The sequence below is a fragment of the Chelonoidis abingdonii genome, chromosome 6 (assembly GCF_003597395.2).
Source record: "Chelonoidis abingdonii isolate Lonesome George chromosome 6, CheloAbing_2.0, whole genome shotgun sequence".
Taxonomy (NCBI): domain Eukaryota; kingdom Metazoa; phylum Chordata; order Testudines; family Testudinidae; genus Chelonoidis; species Chelonoidis abingdonii.
Window position 1 is genome coordinate 30645180 of NC_133774.1, and position 9071 is coordinate 30654250.

The 9071-nt window shown below is 44.7% G+C and overlaps 1 protein-coding gene across 1 annotated transcript in view; it reads right to left on the minus strand.

Annotated features, from left to right (window-relative positions):
* Window positions 1-705, minus strand: part of OXCT1 (3-oxoacid CoA-transferase 1) — a 145623-nt gene extending 144918 nt beyond the window's left edge. The window contains exon 1 of the mRNA XM_075066927.1: window positions 341-705. The gene's annotated coding sequence lies outside the window, so the exon portion shown is untranslated. The remainder of the gene's footprint in view (window positions 1-340) is intronic.
* Between the last annotated feature and the right edge of the window lie 8366 nt (window positions 706-9071).

A 9071-nucleotide genomic window follows, 5' to 3' on the forward strand; every position in this document is an offset into this window, starting at 1 on the left:
GAGGACAGGATCCTTAAGGCAGGTATTTCCCTCCCCAAGGTCAACCCCACACGCCGCCGTCTGGATGGGCTGAAGGACTCTCCAGATCCCCCTTTTCACGCCGGGCGGAGGCGAAACAAACGTGGCATTTTGTAGCCAAATCTGACAGCAGCTACAGTGTAGCCGGGGGCGGGGAGGCGGCGGCGGCCGGGGCCCGCGGGCACGCAGCGAGGCGGAAAGCGGGGAAACAGGCCATCGATTAAGGCAAGTCGCAAGGTCGCTGCAGGGCTCGGTCAATGGGACGCGCTCGTGCCGTGGGAAGCCAGCACGACCGGGGCGCTCTCTGCCCCACCGCCCTTACCTTGGCTTGGGCTGCCAGCAGCGCCGGGGCGCTCCCCCAGCGGGCCCCCCGGGCGGCGGGAGGGGAGATGCCGGGGCTCAGCCTGCGGAGGAGTTTATAAGCCGCCATCTTCGGGCTTCGCAGCGCGCGGGGCGGGAGAGGCAGGGAGCTGCCCTCGGCCGAGCAGAGTAGCGCTGGGGTGGAGGCTGCGGGTGCCCAGGCGGTGCGGGACGGAGCCGGGCGGGAACTCGAGGCGGCTGCAGCAGGCGTTGCAATCACATGGGAGCGGGTGGGGCAGGGGCTCCGCGCTGACTGCCCTTGACGTCTTGCTTGTAACCCTTGCGGGGCAGGCGCGAGCACTGGGGTGAGGGATGATGGGGGCACCCAGCACCCACCAGCCTGGGCAGGACACCCACCAGACAGCAAATGTGAAAAATTGAGACAGGGGTTGGGGGTAATAGGAGCCTATATAAGAAAAAGACCCAAAAATTGGGACTGTCCCTATAAAATCGGGACATCTGGTCACGCTAGCAGGGCACAGGGCACCCAGTCTCCCTTCCCGGGCTCTGAGACATGCTGCAGGAACAAGTTTGCAGCCCGGCACTGAAGTTGGGAGCAGGGTGGGGGGACCACACGGGTCAGCGGTGGAAGCACCTCTGGGTTAGAGCTGCCCCATGGGCAGTGTAATTACATGATGACAGCTGAAGCTAAGGGCAGAGAACTGGGCATATGGCATTGAGTTTCCCCTCTCTCCCTGCCCCCAGCAGCTCCCCTGATCCTGTTCGCCTATGAAATCTTACTTTACTGAGGGGCAGCCTTTAGCCCCAGCACGCAAGGGATTATCTGACCCTCAGAACTAGGGCTAGTCGGTGGCTAGTTTCCTTTCCTGGCCCTCCAGAGCTGGCTGTTGTGTCCCAGACACTCAGCATTGGCAAGGAGAGGGTCTGGGTGATCTGACAGAATTCCAAACGATAGAAAAGCCCTAAGGAGAAAGGCCCCAATTCTGCAAACAGTTGTCTAGTAACTTTATTCCTGCACGAAGTCCCACTAAATTCCCTGGAATTACTCATGTGCATAAATGATGGTTAGACCTGGCCCTAAGGGACCTACTGGTAATATTTCAGAATAAGCTGATGAAGTCTACCAATGTAAAAGTGCCCCATGTTGCTGAGGTATTGGGGAAAAAAAGACAATGCCCTTCTTTTCCTAACCTACTGTTGATAACTACAAATTCTCTAAAAATAAATCTGTGGTGGCCTGGGAGCTACTTTGACATTTGAAGTAGGATGACAGGGGATGCCACTGGAAGTGAATTACCTAATTGTGTGGGCTGTTTCTGCTTCAGCCTCACTTCTGAATGTGTTCAGACCATACATTGTGCAGTTCCTCATCCTTGCTATTGCCTTTGCAATGGATGAATTCTGCACAGGTTCATTTTTAGCATCCAATATTCTCAGGTTCCATGACCATCTGACAAACAACTAGCCTTACCCATGCTGACCCAGCACAGATATCAAATACTTATCTTGATGTTGGGTAGATAGTGCTTATGAATATTTTAGCTTTTAGCTCTTTAAAAAAAATAAGAAAACAAATGGGGAGAGAGAGAACATCTTCAGGAAGAGAGTCACAAAATGAAACACTGAAAGCAAACCCCCAAATGGCAAACATGAAAAAAAAAGCCATGTTTTCTACAGTGAATGTTACAATAAATAAATATTGTAATGTTTCTTTCTGTTACAATTGCTGCCCACATTCCAGAGAGGGGAAGCAGCTTTGAATTATCCCTCAAGAGAGACAACTGTTCTTATACATTTCTCATCTGAAACTTTGAACAAGATGTCACATTTGCCATGTTTCCCTTTTCTTCTGGACTGCTATTTATGTATATAATATTTCTATTATGTATACCTGTTTGCATACAAATATAATTTTAAAAAAACTAAAATATTGTAATATAAAATGTTAGGATTTAAAATGGTTAAATTTCAGTACTCTCAGCTTAGCCTCTACCCTTGTACCACATGGTCACTACCAGGCTTTTAGATACTTCAGCTGGGTAGAACATCACTAGCACAGATGATAGCTTGTTTAAATGATCACCTGATAGAAATGCCAGCAGCAAAAGCATTGTGTTGCTGAAAGAAGAAAAATACAAAGCATCCCTCCACCATTATATATGTTTTCTGCAAATAACATGAGGGAGGTTAGTGCTCATGAAAGTAGAAAATCCCCTTACAGATTTTTCATTACATCACTGTTCTGAGCAGTGTCACCCACTTGGTTCCAGTTCCAAACCACTGGAAACCAAAGACTTTTCAGCATGCTTTATTGAACTATATGTAGATGTAAATAGAATAATTTTGACCTACTGAGTCAATTTTTAAAGGAGTATAAAGTGAATGTTATTTATTATTTGTATTACTGGAGCACCTCCTGGCCCCAGTCATGGACCAAGACCCCACTGTGTGAGGTGCTGTACAAACACAGAACAAAGACGGTCTTCACCCCAGCAGGCTTACTGTACCCATTACGTCGTGTGTGCGCAAACTGGATGATTGTAAGTGGGGAAAAAAAGGCACATGGGGTACATTTGTCAAATGTTCATACTTATAAGAGAATCTTGGGAGTACAAAAGGTGTTGTGCTCTCCTTTGAAAAATTAGCTCCAAGCCCAGCATCTCATCTTTTAAGGTTAAGAAGTTTACTACATAAATGACAGCATGGCAAATACGTAGTATTATTTAGTAGCTGAAGCTCTATAAAATTAGGCAACTTACCTATCCTGTATAACATGCTCATCATTCCTTTATCCCACGGTTTGTCCATCTTATCTATTTAAATCATAAGCTCCTCAGGGCAGGAAGCATCTTTTATTATGTGTATATGTGCAGTGCCCAGCACAACGGTAGTGCAAATTATTATCAACCACCATGGTTATCTATATAGTACCTAGCATAACTGGTCATCAGCTCAGTCAGGACCTGTAGGTATTGTTGTAACATAAATAAACCTGTGTAGGGCATGTCTTTCTCCATCTGTTTGTACTGGCTGTTACAGAAGTGACACTTAAAATCTACACGTACATTTCATCAACGTGTCTGATTTTCAGAAGGTCTGAGCACTCAACATTGAAACTATGGTTAATAGGAGTTGTGGGTGCTCAGCATCTGTGAAAATCAGGCCCAGGGTCTCTAAAACAGGGGCGGGCAAACTTTTTGGCTTGAGGGCCACATCTGGGTGAGGAGATTGCATGCAAGGCCATGTAGGGTTGGGGCAGGGGGTTGGGGTGCAACATGTGGGAAGGGGTGTGGTGTACAGGAAGGGGCTCAGGACAAGGGTTTGCAGGAGGGATGCACAGTGCAGGAGGGAGGGATGCGGAGTGCAGGAGGGAGCTCAGGGCATAGCAGCGGGCTCAGGACAGGGGGTTGGGGTGCAGGAAGAGTTTGGAGTGCTCCGGCGCCACTTACTTTGAGCAGCTCCAGGGCGGCAGCAGTGCACATTGGGGCTAAGGCAGGCTCCCTGCCTGCCATGCCCCCGCACCACTCTGGAAGTGGCCAGCATGTCCGGCAGTGGCTCCTAGGGGTGGGCTGGGATGGGGCAGGCGGCTTTGCCACATGCTGCCCTGACCTGTGGGTACCACCCCTGAACCTCCCATTGGTGCGGTTCCCCATTCCCAGACAATGGGCACTGTGGAGGGAGGTGCCTGCAGGCAAGGGCAGTGCATGGAACCCTCTGCCTCTCCCTTCCCCAGGGGCCACAAAGACATGGTGCCAGCCACTTCCAGGAGTGGCATAGGGCCAGGGAGCCTGCCTTAACCCTGCTGTGCCACAGTAATGGCAATCCCGCAGGCTGGATTGAAAGCCCTGATGGGCCAGATCCGGCCCACCGGCTGTAATTTGCCCCCCGCCCCCAGTAGATGAAAAGTGCTATATCAGAGCTAGGTAATACTGTTTAAAAAGATGTAATGTTTTGCCTACTTCTAAAAAGTTTAGTTGAAATTAATGCAAAATGTTACTTGGCCAAATTGACTGAAAAACTGATCTTAGCCCAATCTCTACTAGTTGCACATTAATACACTCTCTTTACCCCTGCACACTCACCCAATTAGAGAGGTGATGAATTTGTATGGGGTCAAATCTCTGTGGTGATTGTTACTCAAGTCCTGATTGTGAGACACATGGACAGAGATGGGTGCATTTGCTTGCTATGAACATACCGTATGCAGTTTGTCAAGACAAGCTAAAACTCATTCTTGAAAGCACTATTCACTGTTAATCAAACAGCAGGCCAGCACACCCACTGCAGCATGAAAAGCTCTTTACTAAAGGCTGTATTAAAGAATGCTTTCTGTTGTGAAGCCAGTGACTAGTAATATCTCCACGTAGAAGAGTAAAAAGTAAGTGATCTGACCCCTTTGAAGTTTTGCTGGATGCGAGAAATCTTTGAAAGATTTAGCTATTGTTTTCCTATTTCAAATACCACTTGAGAAATCATGTAAAACTACATTGTAAGTGGAAGGCGCAGAATTCACTGTCACCTATTCTGCAAACCACCATGTACATCATAGGTAAAATTCCTCCATACTGCAGCTACCATGCAGCCTATTAAGACTTCGTCCTCAACGGGACTTCAGTGAGATTTAACTTGTGTCACGGGCTTTGTGGTGGTCTTCTGTACAGGGGTGAATTTCACCTAATAAGCCTATATTTCTGCATTAAAAAGTAGGTGGGCAGAACTTAATTGTTTACTGTCAGGTATAAAGAGAGGCTCATAAGAAAAACTGAATTATAAAAAACACTTAGCGGAGAAGCTTGATATCACATTGTTAACCAGCATTAACATTTTAATCATACACCATGCTGCCATTTTTCAAACAGGCAAAAATAAATTCAGGCAGCTACAAGTAGTGCAAAGAATATTAGGACCACATTTTTAAACATACAAGTTCATATATCCAGCTAAATAGGTAACTGGCCATTTGCATGTACAACATTGCAGATATGCACTTACTTATGGTAATTTCACAAACACACGCCAGATGTATTTTTATGCATAGTTCTAAAAATCTGAATGTCTATAGGATAGGAAAGAGTCAAACAACATAATTTATCATTCTTTGGCAGTAGAAATAAAATTTAAATTTTGCATAAACCAAATATTTAAAGTAGTCATTTTTCTTCCCCACTTCTACAGCTAAACTACTCTTGATTTTGATCTCATTCTACACTGCAAACTTCAGTGATGTGACAGCCCAGGAGATATCAGTAGTTCCACAGGAATTTCCAGGTGCTTTCCATGTCTCCACCTCTAAAGAGGTCAAAATGTCTGGAAATGCTGACAAAATCTCTGACTAGAATTGTACATTGACTGCATAGTGGCAATCCAAATTCAGTACAATTTCAGTACTAATTATGCATTGAAGTTTAGAAAAATATTCCGTTAAGAAGAGACCCAGACACTAGGGGCCTGATCCAAAATCACATCTTCCCTCTGCCTTCAATGGAAACTGGATCCTGCTAGTTCTTCTTCCAGTGATTGTGCACATACATATTCCACTGCAGGTGTATGTAGGCCCAATGCACTCAAGTTGGAGACTTTTGCCAGCAGCACCACTACATTGTGCATGCACCCCTGCTCTCCTCATGCTCTGTGGCAAGGGTATGTAAAAGGAGTGGTCTGCAGCCTCCTCCTCATTTTTCTCACAGTGCATAGTGAGAGTTGGTGCTCCTGATAACATTTGCTTCAGATAGCCAGTATTTCAAAACTCTTTAGTATACACAATTATCATGTTTAGTGCAGTGTAGTTACTTATGGTTTTAGTAGTTACCTGGAGGATATTATGAAAAAATCCCCAGGCTTTAAGCAGTGTGCCACAGGCAAGGCTGCTATCCCTGTCATGGATAGGCATAAGAGCTGCTTGGTTTGTCTTGCTGAGGACTATGTGAAGGATAATGCTCTATTTGTACCTTTTTCCCCACCAAGACTAAAAAACAGAGGGATGTCCACCTCAAAGTTCACTTCATGAAAGAAGCGATGCATCCTGCATCAGAACTGAGCCCTGACCATGAAGCAGCAGATTCAGAACTGATGAGGAGTGTCCTCCAGCTGCCCCTCATTTGAGGCACACAGCTAGTAAGCAATGTCACTCATTGGCCTCATCATCAGCCTCTTTGAAGAACTCCAAGCTTTCCAGTGATAGCAAGTCTGTGAAGTCTTGGACATCTCCTAAAAAATCTAGTAATCTTCAGATACTACTTTGAGACATCACAAATCTAAACACTCACCAGCTCTGTCTGAAGCAGCACCATCAACTCCTGCTCTCTTCGTGCTTTTGAGACCAGTATCTTCACCCTTAGTGGGTCTCTCTTCTCCTTTCCCGCTGATCCAGTCTATCTCAGCTCCACTGGCACCAATGAACTTACCTGTTATGGTATCCACAGCTGCTCTTGTTGGCAAGGTATATTCTCTCCTTTCCCTTCTCAGACTCTCCTTCGCTGCAGCTGGCTTCATTTATGGGAACTCCAGAGTTTTCAGCTCTATCAATATGATCAGCATCATCAGCATCACAGGCTCCCTCCATACCATAGGAGCATTTAGAGTCATCGGCACTACTGGTGTACTCAGCACCATCACCAACTCTACAACCTGTTAGGCCAGCACCAATCACTTCATCAGTATTCTGACATCTCCACCTCTGAACCCATTGCTACAACTTCTCTACCTTTATTATCCATGAAGACAGTATTTCTAGGGCAGTGACTTCCTCAAGGAGGGCTTCAGAACTTCAAGCTTTCCTGGCTGACCCTCCTTTCACAGTCTTCCATAAAGACAAGGTTTCCCTTAGACCAAACCCTAAGTTTATGCCTAAGGTAGTGTCAGATTTCCATCTGAACCAAACTATTAATCTTCTGGTATTTTTCCTTAAACTACATTCTTCCAAAGCTAAAGAAAAACTTCATACCTTGGATGTTCATAGAGTTTTGTGTACTATCTGGACCATGCTAGTTCCTTCAGAACTTCTTCCAGGCTTTTTGTAGCATACACTGAAAGAATTAAGGGTCAATCAGTATCAGCTCAGCAAATCTCACATTGGATTTCTGACTTCATTACGCTCTGCTACCATCTTGCTAAAAGTATGTCCTCCACTGAGAATAATGTCTCGCTCCATGAGGGATCAGTCTACTTCATCAACCTTTCTGAGCAATATCCTAATAGCTGACACCTGCAATGCAGCCAAATGGTCATTTCTACATAGCTTTTCCAGTCATTATACCATCACTCAAGGTTCTTGTGATTATGCCAACTTTGGCAAGTCAGTGTCACATGATCCAAATTGCTGGTAAGTCACGTGTAAAGGAATATATATATGCACAATCACTGGAAGGTGGGGGAGAGTTACTTACCTGCACAGTAACTGTTGTTCTTTGAGATGTGTTGTGCACATATATGTTCCCTGGCTTTCCCACCTTCCCTGTTACGTCCGACATTATATACAGAGATGTGAAGGAGAACAGAGAGAAGCAGTGGACATGTCTGTTTTATGCCATCACCTGACAGCACAAAGAGAGCAGGGGTGCATGTGCTCTCTAGTGATACAGCTAAAAAGTCTTTGATTCAAGTGCACTGGGCACGCATATGCCTGCAGTGGAATGTATATGTGTTCAACACATCTCAAAGTAACCATTTTTACACCCTATGAAATCTTGTTGAAGTCAGTGTGGCATGAAAAAAAAATGTCCTTCATCCTATGTCCCTGACAAGGTGGAACTTAAACTTCTATATATTACTAGCAGAACATTGATTTACATAAGAGCTAGTAAGTATGGCTCTTTCACTCATGCAAAAAATATATCAAGCTAAGTTGCTTAAGAATAGGGACTTTACTTTTCTTTGTATTTTCTAATACAGTAGAAATTCAGAATAAAAATAAGTCACATTTCATCACTTCATCTGGCAATACTGGACTTCAAATGAACTCCCTCTTCTTAGCTTTTTTGTTTATTTTCAAATGCTCTGTTTGAAACTTTGAACAAATCCATAAAACACTGTTTAATCTGTAACAGCAAGAAGTGAGGCCAATCAACCAGTATAAATATAAGCTCACACCCTTACACAGCATCAGCTAAGTGGATGCCACCAGTATAACTCAGTAATTAAAGTTTGCTAGTTTTGATATTATAACCCACCCTATACCATAGATCAAAGGTCTGCCTAAGCATTAAAGTTAGAATACAAACCCTCAGTTTAGGAACAATATTTTTAAAAGGTGGTAAAAATCAGTGTGGGCTTTTAAAAAGTTTACAAATGTGAAAAATGAGAGGAATGGGCTCAGTTTAGCAGATATTTTGATTTTACTTTCACTTTCCTCAAAACCAGTTAGGTTTTAAGCAATTTGGCATGTTATGATTAAGTCCATTAACTAATCATGATTTCTCAGAGTACTCCTGTGTACTGTGGCCTCTATCCTGCAAATTGATGAGCTCCCTCAACTCCCACTGAAGCCTGCAGCAGAAGCACCTCACAGGAGTGCTCAGAACGTCTCAGGAGCAAGCCCTTAGTTAATAGAGTTCTAGTTCACTCTTAGATGCGTATATACAACACTATTTTAGGCATCTACATCCCAGTTTTGGCTCCACTGCAATCCACAAAACTCATGATTTTCAGAGTAAAAGTTCCCTGAGGACCTGTGTTTCAGCCTCTTGGCATGTACACTGCTGTCTCTCTCTAGGAGTCCAGATGCCTATCTCCTG